This window comes from Macaca nemestrina, chromosome 9 (assembly GCF_043159975.1).
Source record: "Macaca nemestrina isolate mMacNem1 chromosome 9, mMacNem.hap1, whole genome shotgun sequence".
Classification (NCBI taxonomy): domain Eukaryota; kingdom Metazoa; phylum Chordata; class Mammalia; order Primates; family Cercopithecidae; genus Macaca; species Macaca nemestrina.
This window is the reverse complement of record NC_092133.1, coordinates 81,690,381-81,708,544: the sequence shown is the minus strand read 5'-3', so window position 1 is coordinate 81,708,544 and position 18,164 is coordinate 81,690,381. Positions and strand designations below refer to the sequence as shown.

The following is an 18,164-nucleotide window of genomic DNA, read 5'->3' as shown; positions in this document are numbered from 1 at the left end:
TAAGTGGAACTTTCCCCTTGGCCTTGTAACACCCAGCCTTACAACTTTATCCAGGATACCTCCAAAAGGGACAACTGACCTGTAAATGCTGATTTTTAAAATGACGTTTTCCTAACTCTTATTCAATGCTTTCAGTTTCTCTAAGTATAGAAATTATGGGGAATTTAAAAAAGTATTTACAAAAATGACAACTAATCAATGTATAATTTAAAAATCACCAATTTGCAACCCCTAATATAAAAACTAACTCTGGAAAACACTAGCAATGGGTGCAAAAACCTGTGGGTGAAATGTTTTTGGAAAAAAATTTCACAGTGACACATATTATTGCTCAGTTACTGATTATAAAAGGAAGAATATTGTCTTAAAATGGAGAGACGGTGGTAACCACATTAAGCGAATGATCCAAACTAGCATCATTTATGGTGAAACATCGTGACATTTTTTACTCCTGATAAGATGTTATTTGAAGTTACAATATCACCTATGATGTATTCTTGACAAAAACATCTAATCTTAATCTAACCAAATCATTAGCCTAAGGTTAAATTTAACTGAAATTCAGAAATAGAGGAATGCTTTGAACAATAGCATCAGTAAACAATCAGAAAAATCCAAATTGTGGAAAATTCAATTAGAAGACTGGTTGCCTGACTCTTTAAAAAGGAAACAAGCAAACAAACAGTAAACAATAAACTATGCTAGTTTAAAAGAGATCATAGAAAAATAAGAACAAATGCATTGTAATGCATGAGCCTTGATTGGTCCTTGGATCCAGAATAAACAATTAAATAATAAAACAAGGCCTTTCTATAATTCCTAAACAATTAAATCAGTTACAGAGACAACTTTGAAGGCAAATGGGTAAATTTGAATATAGAATGCATATTATATGTTACTATGGGATTATTATTAATTTTGAGTATAATAATGGTATTACAGTTATGTTGGAAAAGGTTCTTATTCAGAGGAAATATATAAGCATTTATGAGTGAATTATTATTATGCCTGCAACTTATTTTAAAATGTCATTGTAAAAAATTACACACAAAAAGAATTTTTTAGACGCAGAAGAGTGCTAACAATTATTAACATTCTTTCACAATTTCTGAATGTTTAAAAACTTGAAAAACAAAAATTTATGAAGTTCTTCTTCTGCTGTAACAGAGCAATTGGTACCAGATAATCCCTCTTGCTGTAAATAAATATGAAAAATTGGAAAGAAGTATATTAGGCAAAGCTTCTAGATTATGGAATCACATTGCAACACAGCAATGTGCTTCCTGAGATAGGCAGAAACACATGAGGTGAGCCCTGTGATTGCCCTGGCATTTTGCAGAGGGACACTCTGCACTGCTTTGCAGGGAAATAGCGACTTAAGAAAGTTCAGGGGCTTAGAGGAACTGAGATTACAGAAATCAGAGGCTCTGAAAGGTCGAGGCAGCTAGAGACAGCAAAGCAGGGTGCTGGAGAAAAGGGAGCTGTGTAGAGAAGGAACTTCAAAAATCAGTAGCAGGTCTCAAGATTTTGGCCAAATACTAAATTGCTGATATGCAGAAACACAGGTAGACAAAAGCTGCTGGGCAAGTGTGGGTTGAATAGAGATTTCTTTGACTATGTAATGGCTGGAGTCATAGGGAGTGGTTCAAACAGCTAGAGTGAAAGGATTCTGTTGAAAATCCTGAGCTTTTCGTTAATCAGTTGATTCCTCAGAATAACAAGTACTAAGGAGTAGGATAAATATACCACATCTATTCAGATCATAGTCCAGCTGCAAAAAAGAGAGAGAGTGGGTAGGGAAAGAAAGAGAGAGAGAGAGAAGGAGAGAGGGAGAGAGAGAAAAAAAAAAAACAGAGAGAGACAGGGAGAAAGACAAAAGGTGGGGGTGGGGGGAGAGAGAGAGAGATTGAGATTGAATATCCTGTAAAGCAGCCAGAGAAAAATGTATATTACATCCAAGGAAACAATAATTTGAATGACAGCTGACTTGTAAGAGGAAACAATGGAGGCCAGAAGATAGAAAAACACCACCTTTAAAGTGCTAGAAAATGCACATGGGTGTATATGTGCACATACACTAACACACATGCACACAAATTATACAACTGGAAAAACTATTCTTCAATATTAGAACAGCGTAAAAATATTTCCAGGGAAAGAAATTGGGAGAATTTGTCTTTACATCTCTTCACACAAAAGCTACTGAAATTGCTTCAGACTGCAGAGAATTGATACCATACGGAAATTCAGATTAACAGAAAGAGATAAAGAGCCCAGGAAATAAAAAAATCATATGGAGAAACATGACAGCCCATATAATTTTTTATCTTAATTTCTTTAGAAAACATAACTTCTAAAGCAATAATTATATACCTGTGGTATGTATGTATGTGTGTGTGTGTGTATATATATATATATATATATATATATATATATAGGCAATAACAGTGCAAAGGACAAGGATAAATATCAAACCATATCAAAATAAGGTTCTCATATTGATGGCAAAGTGAAATAATATTAACTTTTAAGTTAAAAATTCTTTCTATAATTCCTAAACAATCACTAAATGCAATATTTTATAGTCTTCAATGTATGAGACTTGAATATTATTTGCTAATTTTTTCTTAAATATTTTACATAATACAGTTATATTATTGTTTTATAACTTTCTGCCAATTCTTATTTGCTAGTATGAAAAATATAATTGTTTTTTGTATATTGACATTGCCTCTTGTAAAACTACTAAATGTAATTTTAACTTCTAGTAGATTTTTAGTAGATTTCATTGAGTATTTTACATACACAGTCATTATGACAAGCAATAACAGTCAACATTTTATTTCTTTTATTCTCAACCAATCTTTATTTCCTTTTCCCTTTTTTCCTTCCCTTCTTCCCTTCCTTCTTTATTTTTTCAGTAGTTCGGACTTCCAGTACAACATTGAATACAAACTAAGAGAGTAGATACATTCTTTTTTCTGATTTTAGTGGAAAATCATTCAATATTCTATCATTAAGAGTGATGTTAGCTAGAGGTTTTGTTTTTGTTTTGTTGTTTAAATGTCCTTTTTTCAGAATGAAGAATTTCTTTTATGTTCCTAGTTTCCTAAAAGCTATTATGAAGGGGCTGTAAATTTAATCAAATGATTTTCTGCATGTACTGAGGTGATCATTTTTTTCTCTTCATTCTGGTGATGTGGTGAATTACATTGCCTGATTCACAGATATTGAAACAACCTTGTATTCCTGAGATTAATTCTATTTGGTCATGATTTATTATTATTTTTATATATTGCTGGGAAAGGTTTACTAACATTTTATTAAGGATTTTATGTCCATGTTTGTGAGAGAGATTGATCTGTAGCTTTTTCTTCCAATGTCTTTGCCAGGTACTACTATCAGTATTTTATAAGTTTCACAAAATGTGTTAGAATAACCCATCACTCTTTTTTAGTAGTATAAAAAATTGCGCAGAATTTTTTATTTATTCTGAAAACGTTTGTGTAGAATTCACATTATCTCTATCAACGTTTCATGGAATTGTTAAGAAGTCATCTGGGCCTAGGATTTTCTTTGTGGAAATATTTTTTAGTATGAGTTGAATTTTTTAGTAATATTGGGATTTTTTTATTTTATATTTCTTCTTGTATTAACTGTGGTAAGTTTTACTCTTCGAGGGTTTGTTCACTTAATATATGTCGAAGAATTTATTGTCATTAAATTCTTTACGCTATTCCCCTATTATCCTTTCAATGTTTGTAAATTTATAATTATGTTTCTTATTTTATTTCTTTTGCTAGATATTTGCATTTTCTCACTGTATCTTAACTAATATTGCTAGATTTTGACCCATTTTAAAATTATTTTCAAAGTTTTGAGTTATCAATTTTTTATTTGTCATTTTTCTATTGATTCCAATATTTACTAATTTTTTTTACTTATTTTTGATTTAATTTGCTTTACTTATACTTTCTTAAGTTGGAAACTAAGATAATTCGGTTGAGACCTTTATTATTTTCTAATACAATCATTTAAAGCCATTTAATTTCCTCTAAGCACTTCTTTAGCTATAAGTCATACAATTAGATATGTAGTGTTTTAGTTATAACTTAGACTGAAATACTTTTTAATTTTTTTAATTCCCTGTTTGACTGATGTGTCATGTAAACTGGTATTACTAAATTGTCAAATATTTGGGAATTTTCTGGATACCTTAATGCTACTGATTTCTTATTTAAAATCCTTATTGCCTACAAAAGAGTCAAACTAAAATATTTGAAGAGATTTATTCTGAGCCAAATATGAGTGACCAATGACCCATGACACGACTCTCAGGAGATCCTGAGAACATGTGCCCAAGGTGGTTGTAGCACAGCCTAGTTTTATACATTTTAGGGTGACATGAGACATCAATCAAATACATGTGAGATTTATATTGGTTCAATCTAGAAAGGTGGGACAACTTCTAGATCTAACCAATCTGGTGGGGTGTGGGGATTTGGGGGAGCTTCCAGATCATAAGTAGATTAAAAAATTTTCTGATTGGCAGTTGATTGAAAGAGTTATTATCAATAGAAAGGAATATCTTGTTTATGATAAGCGGTTGTGGAGAACAAGCTTTTATCATGCAGATGAAGCCTCCAAGTAGTGAACTTCAAAGAGAATAGGTTGTCTGATCAGATTTAAGATCTATGTTGATGTTAATGCTGGCTGGCTTTTCCTGAATTGCAAAACTGGGGAGGGTATAATGAAGCATGTCCAACTGCCCCTTCTATCACAGCCTGAACAAAATTTTTAGGTTAACTTTAGAATGTCTTTGGCCTAGAGGAGGCATCCATTCAGATGGTTGGGGTAGGGGGCTTAGCCTTCTATTTTTGGTTTATACTGTGGTGGGAGAATATATATATTCTGTGTGATTCCATTCTTTTATATTGATTAAAACTTGCTTTGTGACCCAGAATGTTGGTCTATCTTGGTGACTGCTCTATATGCAATTGAAAATAATGGGTATTCTGCAGTTTTGAGGTGAAGTGTTCTATAAATACCAATTGGGTCAAATTCCATGACAATGTTTTTCAAATTCTGTATTTTACTACTTTTTTATATACTTACTCTATCAATTACTCAGAGGAGTGTAAAAATATCCAACTATAGTTTCTCCCAGCTCTCTTTCTCTGCCCTCAGCTGTTCAGTTGTTGAAAGCCTGGCTGCCTTGATAAATCCATTCCTGCCTCTCTGCTTGTGGAGTATTCTTGCCTTGCCCTTGGGGGAGGGTCCATGCACCTCAATGGCATCTCAGCAACTGCCCTGTGTTGCCATTGACACACACTACCCAGGAGCATTCAGGGAAGACCCTTGGGAAAGAATTGGTGTGTGGGGCAGACTTGTTCTGTAGCCCAGGTGCCTCAGAATTTCACACCATCATGCAGGCTCACACTGGGCCCTGGCAAGTTTGTTAAAGTTCTTGTAGTTTCTCTTAAAACTCACCAGTGATCAAATTTTCCTCTTCACACTTCCCCAGGAGCCACTGGTCTCTTTTATTCTATAATATGTTTATCTTTTTTTCTGGAATGCAGTGCATTTGCATTCGTAAGTTTCTGATAGGCTTTGACAAAAAAAAAAAAAACCTACAAATTTTTTGCTTGACCAATTTGTTTTGGTTGATAGTGTACAAACAATGATTTTGTTCTATTTTCTAAATAGTAACAAAAGAAGAAAGTCTGTTTCAGTTGATTTTCTATTTTAAGGCTTACTTTTTCAAGTCTATTTTTTAAATATGTGAAATATTTATTTGGTTCAAAATCAAAAGTGCATAAAAAGTATACTGTGAGAATTTTGTTTTAACTCTGTTCTCCTCTTAAAAATAACAACTGTGCATTGCTTCCTGTTTTTTGTGTGTAGATGGATTACATAGATAGGTATTAATTTCTCGTCCTTTCTTACACAGAAAGTAGCATTCTAATATCTGTTCTGTGCCTTGTTTGATTGCAAACTCAAAAAATTAAAAACATATTCTATTATACAGAAAAGTACACAAATGATAAGAGTATAGCCTTGTGAATAATTATAAATGAACAGATTGGCATGATCGCTGCATTTTCCAAGAAATGTTAGCAGAACCCATAATCCTCCTTCATGTCCCCTTTCCATCATTACACTTTTCTTTTTCCTCAAATATACCACTCTACAGACTTTTACCATCACAAGTTAGTCCTGCCAACTTCTGAAATTTTATGGACAGAATTATACAGACTTTCTTATGTCTGGTTTATTTACTCAACAATGTATTTATAAAACAGTCAACTCTGTTTTTATGTAAAGTCTTAGTTCATTCATTTTGTCTAGTCATGTAATGTTCCATTATATGAATATCATGAAATTTATTTTCCTACTCTATTCTTCATAGATTTTGCAATTAGTAATTATACTTTAAAGTTCCATATTATCTACAAATAGTTTTATTTGTTACTTTCTGATTCTTATTCATTTGTTTTCATTTCTTTGCCTTATTTTGTCACATAGAAATGTGATAAAATCAGTACAAAATTGAATGAACACACGAGAGTTAGCATTCTGGTTGCTAAAATACCAGATGAATTTTTTAAGATTAAGAAAAATATATTCTAGATTTTCAAATTCTTTTTAATTTTTGTCATCAATAGAGGTTGAATTTTATCAGATTATACTTAGGTATTTATTGAGATAATATACTTTTATTCTTTATTCCATTAACAAGATATATTATGTTGATTGATCTTTGAATACTGAACCAAATTGCAATCTAGAAATAAACCTAAATTGGACATAGTATGTTATAATTTTTATGTATTACTGACTTTTAAACAAATATTATCTTTAAGAGTTTTCGGTTTTGTGTATAGGTGGGTTGTCCAGTACATTTCTTTTCTTATAATGCCTTCACCATGTTTAAATACTATGTTAACTCTGGTTTCTTAAAATAAAATAGTCAGTGCTCTGACTTTTTTATTTCTTTAGAAAGATTTTTATAAACTTGGTATTATTCTTTTATTAAAGTTTGCCAGTCTTATCCTTTGAAGCCCTCTGAAACTGCTCTTTTATTTGTGAAGAGGTTTTTATGTGTTTTTTTAAAGAATGCAGCTTTTTAATAGAGAAAGGACAATTTATGTTTTCTTTGATCTTATGTCAGTTGTAATAAATTTTTTAAGATTTTTTTATTTTATTCAAATGTTTACATTTATTTTCCAAAAGTTGACCTTAATATCCTTTATTTTTAAATTTGATGTCTTTTTATTTTTTATTTCTGATTTTGGAAATTTGTCCTCTCTTTTTTCTAACTGTTAGTATTAAAAAATTTTTAAATCAATTTTATACTCTATTTAAAGTATAAATTTTTGTTGTTGTCAATCATATTTTGTTTTTTATTTAATTAATTTGATCTCTTATATTGATTTTCTTCATATACTTCCTTTGTGCTTCCTTTTTCTATTCAATTTCCAGTTTGTTATGTCTTCTGACTCTCTCTCATGGTAGATTATTTTCTTATTTTATGTAAGCACATCTTCAGCAGAGGCTATTTTTGTCTGTAGACATATTATACATTTTAATTTTTATAATTGTTGATATAGATTGCTTTATTTTTATTAGATTGCCTGCGAGTTTCAACAGTTTGGAGCTAGATTTAACCTTTTTCTAATTTGTGAATTACTTTTTATTCATAGGATTAGACAAACTTTTGATTTCATTTGCATACATGAAGCAGGTTTATGAGTTTAATTCCACGGGAGATATAGAAGACATTTTTACCCACCCAAAGCCCTAGGCAGAAGCATGTTTACTTTTCATTTCTCATTGTCCTGGGGAGAGAGTGTAAGTATTGTCTTCTTCCTATCACTTAGGTACAATCCTTAAATGATTCTGGTTCTGAGCAGAGCTGCTCAGCTCATCCTCTGGTAAATTTGAGCCCAAAGCTAAGTGTTCTGTTTCTGAGACAGCACCAAGACCCCGAGCCCTTCCCTCTGAGGTCTGGATCTTTCATGCTATCACACCAGACTTCTACAGAGATACCTATAGGGGTTATTGTTTCATTAATTTTATTCATGGTTTCTAGATTTCCTTTTCTTTTAGACATTAAAATACTGCATTGGATACTGCAGTGTGTATTGGGTACTGGATACTGGATGCTGCATTGGGATAGAGATGTATGCTAACTGCTTCCACAATATTGCTGGACTCCTGATTCTAGACTACCTTTATAAAAGTTAGACTGGAGTCTGATTTGTGTGTTTCAAGTGAGGTAGTGAGGATAACAATATTAGTCCGGATATTATGGTAAGGTAACTATGCATTTGGATGATCAGGAAACAAGACAAAATGGTTGAACTGTGTAACATAAATTTTATTCTGTTTGCAAGATAGCAAGCATAGAAAAATACTACTCCTGAGACAGCCTGAATATCAGGCCTTAGCGAACAACGTGCCTGTGGACTTAAGCATCAATAAATCAAAATGCAAAATTTTTTCTTCTTCGCAATGCAAATATACGTTAAGAGTTGAGGCTGAATGTAAGTCCACACTGGGAAAAAATAACTAAGCCCATCAGCATGCATTGGGTTTTAGTGAATCTGGCTTCATATACCCCTAATTTAGAGTGTCCCAAAGTTTGCAATTAAAAGCTACAACTGAACAGTGGCTGAACACTGACTCATTAGTAGAGACTTACAAAAGCTCAACAAAAACCTCCTAAATTATAGACCACAGCTATTCACAAGGCTGCCTCAGTTTTGGCAATGCAGTGTTTTTAAAGGGTAAGTATGTGTTTGGGGATGGAATTATGTATGTTTTTCATCACTATGTATTTATTTATATCAATCTTTTATTGTATCACAGGTACAGAGAAGTGCAATAGAACTTCATCATTCAACAATCTAGAGGAAAACTCCTTTAGTTTTTATTTTTAATTTTCACCCATTTCTAACTCCATTTCTCCCCCATCAGGTTATCCCTAATGTGTAAAATGTACATGTTTTGCAGCATATTTTTATTCTTAAAAAATAGTGCTACAGATTATGGTGGATAATGTAGGTGCCTCACCACATCCCCTAACTGCCATGAATGTTGACTGGTAAGACCCCAACAATCCCCTTTACTGAATTATTGCCCTTAGCTGTATGAGAGCCACCCCTACCTTGCTTCTGTAAAACAAATAATTGCAACTTTTGCAACTTTTATTTTATATTCAGGGAGTATGTGTGCAGACTTGTTACCGGGGTATATTGTGTGATGCTGGGGTTTGTGGTACAAATGATCCTGTCACCAGGTAGTGAGCATAGTACACAACAATTGTTTTTTTGCCCCTTGCCCTCACTTCTACCTCCCTCGTCTAGTAGTCCCCAGTGTCTATTGTTCCCATCTCTATGTCCGTGAGTACCCAATATTTAGCACATACTTATAAGTGAGAACATGCTGTATTTCGTTTTCTGTTACTGTGTTAATTTGCTTAGGATAATGACCTACAGCTACATCCATGTTGCTGCAAAGGACATGATTTCCTCTTTTTTACAGCTGCATAGTATTCCATCTACCTTGCTTCTTGCTTGCTTTCATTCTTCTTTTCTTCTCTTTTCCTTTCTTTCTTTTTTTTTTTCTTTTCTTTTTTTTTTTTTTTTTTTTGAGATAGAGTCTCGCTCTGTTGCCCAGGCAGTGGTGCAATCTCAGTATACAGTGGTGCAATCTCAGCTTACTGCAAGCTCTGCCTCCTGGGTTCACGCCATTCGCCTGCCTCAGCCTCCCGAGTAGCTGGGACTACAGGCGCCCACCACCACGGCTATTTTTTTTTTTATTTTTGTAGGGACAGGGTTTCACCTGTTAAGCCAGGATGGTCTCGATCTCCTGACCTTGTGATCCTCCCTGCTCAGCCTCCCAAAGTGCTGGGATTACAGGTGTAAGCCACCGTGCTTGCCCTCATTCTTCTTTTCTTAAGAGAAGCACTTCAACAAGAATTCTTCTCAGGCTCTGCTTTTGGGGAAAACAACCTAAGATACAGGTTTGTTATAGAAATTATATTTGTACTCATATATATGAATATTTTAGATATATGTGTATTTTGATAAGAGGGGTAAGAATGGCAGAATAATTTGGAAAAAAGAGGAATAAGAGGAGAGGAACTTTTTTATTAGATAACATGAACAAATAAACTTTATAGTCATTAAACAGTGTTTTAGACACAGCAATATCAACTCTAAGAAACAGGCTGGAAATGCAGAATGAGCATCAGGTGTAATTATTTTGTTACTGATATGTAACTAGTACTTAGAACACAATTGAAAACATGATAGACAATGAAAACATATTGATCAGATGTGCAACATATTGATCAATTGATGTGCAACAGAGCTGGCATTACAAAGCAGCTGGGAAAAGGGATCATTCCAGTAAATGGTTCCGATATAATAGCTTATCCATATGAAAAAAAAATTGAATCCCATCTTGTTACTGTAAAAACAAATCAATTCCATTCAGTTAAAGATATAACTGTAAAAAGTAAAATTTTAAAATGTTTAGCAGAAAATATAGCAAATATCTTTTTGACCTCAATATTGGAGAATGCTTTTTCAAATACATCAAGAACCATGGGAACATAAAGAAAAGATGGATTTCAAACTTTTAATTAAAAAGAATTGTGTATCAAAAACACAAACAAATTGAAAAGATAACCCACAGATCAGGAAACACATTTGCTGTGCACAAAACTGACAAAGAATTAGCATTCAGTAGTGTATATAGAATTACTATAAATCAGTAAGAAAATAGATGAAAATTGAAAAATAGAAAAAAAGATAAGAAGTAAACCCCAACGAGTAAATAAATACATTAAGATTCTCAACCTCAGAAGACTTTTTGTATTAATCAGATAAATAAATTTTATAAGGCAACAACTCACAATATTCTCTGAATGTGCCACGTGTTAGCAGAGATGTCAGTAAAGAAAAAGGAGCAGGTACATCCATGCACTAGCAGTGAGAATATAATTGGAGCTACCACTTTGGAGAATCATTTGACAATATCTAGATAAATGCAAACACTACTGCTATAGGAATTTCAGAGTTAGTATTATACCATACATGAATTCATAGACATGTGAACAAGAAGACATATACAAAAATGCTCATTTCAAAATGACTTGTAATGTCAAAAACTTGAAATGATCTGCCCATCAATATGACAAGGAAAATACTAGGTAGTATATGCACACAATGAAATATGGTACAGTCAAATAAACATACTGGATGTACAAACAACAACAGAGAGAAAACTCAAAAACACAATGTTAAATAAATCAAGCTGGTTGCAAAAGGATTCATGCAGTACGATATCTTTTTTAGAAAGCTTTAAACATATAAAATAATACTGTATATTGTTTCTGCACAAATATATATGTAGCAGGAGCATAAAAGTGTAAGCAAGAGCTTAGTAATTTTAAACTCTTGCCAGATAAGAGAATATGTTCTTGGAGGTTTAATGTTCAATTACTTATGGGGTTGAATTTTATTTGAAATGTTTAATTTTTAAGCCAAGGGAAACATTTATAAGGTTTTTGTTAAGTGATGTATACTTTTCTATCCCTGAACATTTTATTGATGAAAAGGAAAAATAATCTTATGCTATTTTGTATGTATTTAAGTGTACACTATATGCAGATATATATGTGGATATGTATATATGTGGATATGTATATATGCACACATATACACACATATATCTGTATTCACACAATATATAGTTTAGTTTTATACTTAATTCCCTCAATGATTTGCTTGCTTGTTTTCATTTTATTATGGTATTTATCCATCCCATTTTACTTTTATTCTTCCAGCAATGGACAGATAATGCCTTCTGTTCTTCTACTCAACTTCCTGTAGACCTATGCAGAAATTTTCTTTGTGGTGTGGATGAATCATAGAGCATGTACATAGGTAACTTCCATGCACACCCCAGATATTTCTAAATCAGATAGCCCCAAATGGCATCTCATTTTACACTTGTACCAGAAATGAATAAGTGATTATATCTTTCCACAATCATCTCCCAGTCTGTCATTGGTTAATAAAATCTACAGCATTCTTTATTAAACAGAAAATTTAAAATACAACAAAATTAATTAATTCATTTTTACCTCATACCATTTTATTTTCATATCTGGTTAAGCAAGTTTGTTCTTAGTTCAAGATCACAAGAACCCTCTTGACCGCGGACTAAGGGTTCTAAAGGTTCTAGCAGGAAATTTCAGCTCCTTGAATGCTCTTGGTCAAAGAACTATTCTCCTCTCTTTGAGAAGGTGATCCTCCTCAACCACAGAGGCAGTTTCAGGAAGAGTGCCCTTGGAGGCTTGAAAGGCAGTGTCACATCTAGGCAGCCAGAGCACACATGTTGCTCTCTGGACAATCAATGAACTGTGAATTGTCCCAGACAAGGCATCCTAACATGTGGTTGGGAAGGTTGAAAGCAAAGCTTGACTTAGCAACAATTGATTCAGCCTTTCCCTTTCTGCACCTCAGAGTTCCCATGTGTAATATAGAGGGATGGACAATATTATATCTATTATTCCCTTACACTCAAACTGTTCATGATAGAATTATTTTTACTAACTGATAAATTTCATCCTTCCATAGCTGTAGGAATCAGGTTTGCTGATATCAACTTCCCATGTGCTCTACAACAGGCAAATTAAAATCAAGGTCATCTCAGTATCTAGGTGGTTCCATGTTAAACTATTCACCAAGTATATTACTTTAGCTTAACTGCCATATAGATAAATTCTCAAACTTCAATAATTTCACTCAATAGAAACGCAGTCTCACCCAAATAAAGTCCAATTGACTGTTTTGGTAGGGAGATTTTTCAAGCAATCATTCAAGGACTTGGGCTTTTCTCATATTTTATTTCTCCACTCCTTTAGGTTCATGATGCTCTCTCTGGCCACCTTCGAGACAGGAAGAAATTGCAGAGGATCACTGTGAGAGGACTTTGAGGATCAAATCCTGAAGTGGTACATGTCACTACTGTTCATAGTCTCTTTGCTGGAACTTGGTCCTATGGCCCTACTGGCAGAGAGGAAGGCTGTGAAACCCAGTCTAGGCATGTGCCTAGAAGAGGAAGAAACACCTTTTGAAGAACAGAGAGCAGTCTCTGTCACACCAGGAGTACCTGTCACATACTTGTAGAACAAAAATCAGTGGCATTTTAATTATTGAAACAATGTAACAACTTTAAACACAGTTTCATAACCAGGAGTGAATCACCCATAATCTCATATCAGGAACAAAATATCTGTTAGTATAATGCACTTTTACATAGCTGTAATCTTAAAGGGCGTAATTCCTTCTTTGCTTTCTTTTTTTATTATTATTATTCATCCTTTCCCTCTCTCCCTCTCGCTCTCGCTCCCTTTCTCTCTTCCTTCTTTCTTTTCTTCCTTCCATTCTGATTTTCTAAATTCCTTCTTTAAACATCTCTTGATCATCTATTAGTCTGAACAGCAATATAGAGATCAATAAGGCACAGCATTTTAAATTTGCCCTCAAGAAATTCCACTAGTAGGCAAGTCACCAATTATTACAACAGTGGGACAAGCACTGTGATAGAAATAAATACAGAGTATTGCGGCAGTCCTTACCCAGAAAAAGATGTCTAGGGTAGATGGTATCTGAACTGAGAATTAAAGAATAAATAGAAGACAGCATGGCAAAAAAAGTTCAAGAGTGTTCCATTCTTTGAGAATGGGGCATTGAGATAGAACCTGGAGACATGAGATAGAACTGTGCATCCTGGAAATTACACATAGTTCAGATTGATTGGGAAATAGAGTGTGGATGGGAAGTAGTGAAAGCTGGGTCAGTAGAATTCAATGGGGTCAAATTGTGAAAGATTGTGAGCTCTGCTAAGGAGATGATATTTTAGCTTAAATACAAGAAGAGCCATTGAACTATTTTAAGCATAGGAGTGATCTAATCAGAACTCTGCTTGAGAAAGATAACCCTGGTTGCTGTGTGAAAAACTATACCAGAGGCAAACAAAGTTGAAGCCAGGAGACCAGTTAAAAGACAAAATTCATAATTTATATGAGATACGATGATAATTTGACTTAGGCTGTGATTGACATTGTAGAGTAACATATTGTATTCAAGAGATGTTTGGGTGATGAAACCAAGAGGGCTTGGAAATTGATTGGATATGAAGCATTAGAGGAATATGTTAGGGCTAGATCCCAGGATTCTGCTTTGGATAATTGGATAGACAATTAAAGCAGAAACTATTGAAGAAGGGGAGAAGATAAAGGGTTTTGATTTTCATTTCAATTCTAAGGTATTCTTGGAAATATAAGTAGAGGATGCTGATAGGGGGTTGGTTATAAAGCAAATTCAAGAGTGAGACACTGGAGTTAAGATACATAATCGGATCTATAAGAATAAAAGGAAGAAGTTGTTCAGGGACTATGTGTACAGTATGAAGACCAACATCTGAATGAAATATAAAAGAACAAAAGCTGACAATGGAGTCTGTGAAAGAGCAAACAAAAAAATGAGGATTAGAGCAAGAGCATGAAATCACAGAAACCAAGGGAAGAAAATTTTAGGTGCAGATCAAAGATCAAGGAAAATAAAGATAAAAATGTGTCAATTAGATTTGGTATTAAAGACTGCATTAGTATCTTTTTGAGTACAATTTTATGGCTACTTGGCAAAGAATCAGATGACTGGAATCAGGAAGTGAATGGAAAGTGAGAAATGAAAAGGACTGTCAATAAGGGAAAAGATAGGACATAAGCTCTAATGTTTATTTGAAGTTTTTTTTTGTTTCTTCCAAAGCTGGGAAAGATCTAATAAAGTGTGAATGCTTTTAAGGAAAAGTTTGTAGAGATAGATTTTTTGACAATAGTAGAGCAAATCATGGAGAAGTAATTGATAGAATGAGGTCCCAAGAAAGCAAGAACATTCCTGGAGGAAGAAGCTTTCTGTTTTAACAGGCAGTAACAAAGATCAATGAATCAGGATGGGTCTACGTTTGTCAGTTTAGAGTGGAAATTGTTGGTAGAGCTCCTGGGACAATTCCTATTTTACTTGTGACAAAAGCTTAACTGCTGAGAGCAAACAGGGTGGTGGGATCAGCTATTATTTTTAAATGGAAGAATTTAAAAATCACAATTGTGAAGTAAAATCTCTCAAGACAGATAGAACAGGAGTACTGAGTAGTGCTGTGCGCCTCTTTGAAATCAGAGCTGATGCAGTGACCACATGCCAAGGGCTGCTTTAAGGCTTTCTCCCACAGTGCTCATTGAGTTATGTGAGAAGGTGAAGATGGAAAATAGGCGAATGACAGCACACATGTTACGCGAGTTTGGCAAGAGGACAAGTGAGGCAAGGGTAGAAGCAAGAGGATGAAGAAAATGCTCAGCCAGAAAATGTAAGCTGACTATGAAAGGAAAACATTTCCACAGACTGGAGAGTTGCATGAGATAGAGATTAAGTGACAGTAATTAATTGACTAAGAAAAAATGATAATATCCTGAACATGAATGTTTTACTTTACTATGATATAAAGAGTCCATGGAGATCTAAATAAATACTTGTTGAATGATGAATAAGTGGATTTTTCTGTGTGCACATATAAACTTTCCCCTGTTATTATACACCTAGGTTGCTTTTATTTTCAACTTGTTTTTGAAATTATCAGTGCAGTAGAGTTTTTCTTTCAGAGTGTACAGTTCTGTTTTTAAAATTAATAGACATTATTTTTAAAGCAGTTTTACATTTACAGAAAAATTGAGCAGAAATTTGAGTTTCCATATACTACTCCTCTTCCCCATACCCTGCACACAGTTAACATCCTGCATTCATGTAGTATATTTGTTATCGTTAATGAACCAGTATTTATATATTATTATTAATTAAATTCCATATTTTACAGTAAGGTTTACACTTTGTGTTATATAGTTTTATGGGTGTTGACAAATATAAATGTTATGTATCTACCACTACAGTATCATACAGAATAGTTTCATTGCCTTAAAAGTCCCCTGTGCTCCACCTACTCATGCCTACCTTCTTCTCATCCACCCTTTTCCTAGCAACCATTGATCTCTTTATTGTCTCTATAGTTTTTCCTAATTCAAAGTCATATAGTTAAAATTGTACAGTATATGGCCTTTGCAGACTGACTTTTTAAACTTAGTACTATTCATTAAGATTCTTCTGTGTCTTTTTTTATGACTCGATAGCTCATTTTTTAAAATCTGAATAATATTCCATGGTATAGATGTATCATAATTTATCCATTCACTTATTGAAGAATGCCTTGGATGCTTCTAAGATTTGACAGTTCTAAATACAGCTGCTATAAACATCCGTATGCAGGTTTTTGTGGGACATTAGTTTTCAAATAATTTGGTTAAATTTACTTGGTGATTGCTGGATTGTATGGTAAGATGATGTTTAGCTTTGTCAGAAATCACTAGACTGTCTTCCAAAATGCTGAATCATTTTGCATATCCCACTATCAAGGAATGAATGTTTCTGTTGCTCCATGTCTGTATGAGCATTGGATGTTATCGGAGTTTAAAATTTTAGCTATTCTGATCGGTGAGTGATGGTTTATAATTGTTATTTTAATTTGTGATTAACTAATAACATGTGTTATTGAGTATCTTTTCGTATGCTATCCGTACATCTTTGGTGAATTACCTGTTCAGATCTTTTGCCCATTTTAGTTGAGTTGTTTGCTTTCTTATTTTTGATGTTTAAGAGCTCTTTGTATATTTTGTATACTAGCCATTGGATAGCTGCTAGGCAATTTTTTTCTTTTTTCTCAGTCAGAAAGTAATGACTTTCTTTTTTCATTCTCCTAACTGTGTCTTTGACAGAGCAGAAGTTCTTAATTTTAATGAAGTTCAGCTTACCCAGTTTCTCTTCATGGACTGTGCTTTTGTGTTATATCTAAAAAGTCACCAAACCCGAGGTCACCTAGATTTTTTCCTGTGTTTTTCTCTAGAAGTTTTTTTGTTTTACATTTAGGTCTTGATTAATTTTGAGTTAATGTTTGTGCAAGGTGTAAGGCCTGTGTCTAGATTGATTTTTTTTTTTTTTATGCAGGTGTCCAGTTGTTTCAGCACCATTTGTTGAAAAGACTGTCCTTTTGCCATAGAATTGTCTTTGCTCTTTTGTCAAAGATCAGTAGGCTATGTTTATGTGAATTATTTCTGTGTTCTCTATTCTGCTCCATTGATTGGTCTATTTTTTTTTTTTTTTGCCAGTACCACACTGTCCTTATTACTGTCATTTCTATGAATTTGAATACATATGTAGGTCTATGTAACCACCACCATAATTAACATACACAACCATTCTATTATTCTAAAACAATTCCCTCATGCACACTCTTTATACTCTACCTCCCACTCACACGCAGCCTCTGACTACCACTGATCTGTTTTCATCACAATAGTTTTTTTTTTTTTTTTTTTTTTTTCTTTTCCTGGGGACTACTGTATGAATGAAATCATATAATACGTGACCTTTTGAGACTGGCTTGTATCACTCAGCATGATGCTTTTGAGAGTTATCCATGTTCTTGCGTGTATCAGTGATTGTTTCTTGTTATGGCTGACGGATACCTACGCTGTATGAATGTGTCACTCTTTGTTTATTTGTTTTCTAATTGAGAAACATTTGTGTTGTTTCTAGTTTTGATCAATTAGTGATAAAGACATTAAAGTATCCATGTATAGATTTTTGTGTGCTAACATAAGTTTTCATTTCTGTAGAGTCAATACCTAGGAGTGAGCTGCTAAGCCATATGATGAGCATATGAATACTTTAGAAGAAGCTACTTACCATTTTTCATAGCAACTGCATCATCTTACATTCCTATTAGCAATATGCAAGAGTTCCAGAAGCTCCACATCATTGGCAGGAGTTGATATTGACAGTAGTTTACAGTCTGGACATTCAGTATGTGGCAGTGATATTTCATCATGATCCTAATTTTTCATTTAGTCACTGATGATGTTGAACATCTTTACCTGTGATTATTTGACATCGATGTTTTTTCTTTGGTGAATTGTCTGTCAACATCTTGTGCCCATTGGGAAAAAATGTGTTGTTTGTTTTTTTACTGTCAAGTTTTCA

At 33.6% G+C, this 18,164-nt stretch overlaps 1 long non-coding RNA gene across 1 annotated transcript in view; it reads left to right on the top strand.

Annotated features, from left to right (window-relative positions):
- LOC105495986 (uncharacterized) overlaps positions 1-18,164 on the top strand; it is a 40,704-nt gene that overhangs the window by 10,842 nt on the left and 11,698 nt on the right. The window contains exons 2-4 of the long non-coding RNA XR_011607873.1: positions 9,833-10,027; positions 11,858-11,957; positions 12,941-13,030. This is a non-coding gene — a long non-coding RNA (uncharacterized lncRNA). The remainder of the gene's footprint in view (positions 1-9,832; positions 10,028-11,857; positions 11,958-12,940; positions 13,031-18,164) is intronic.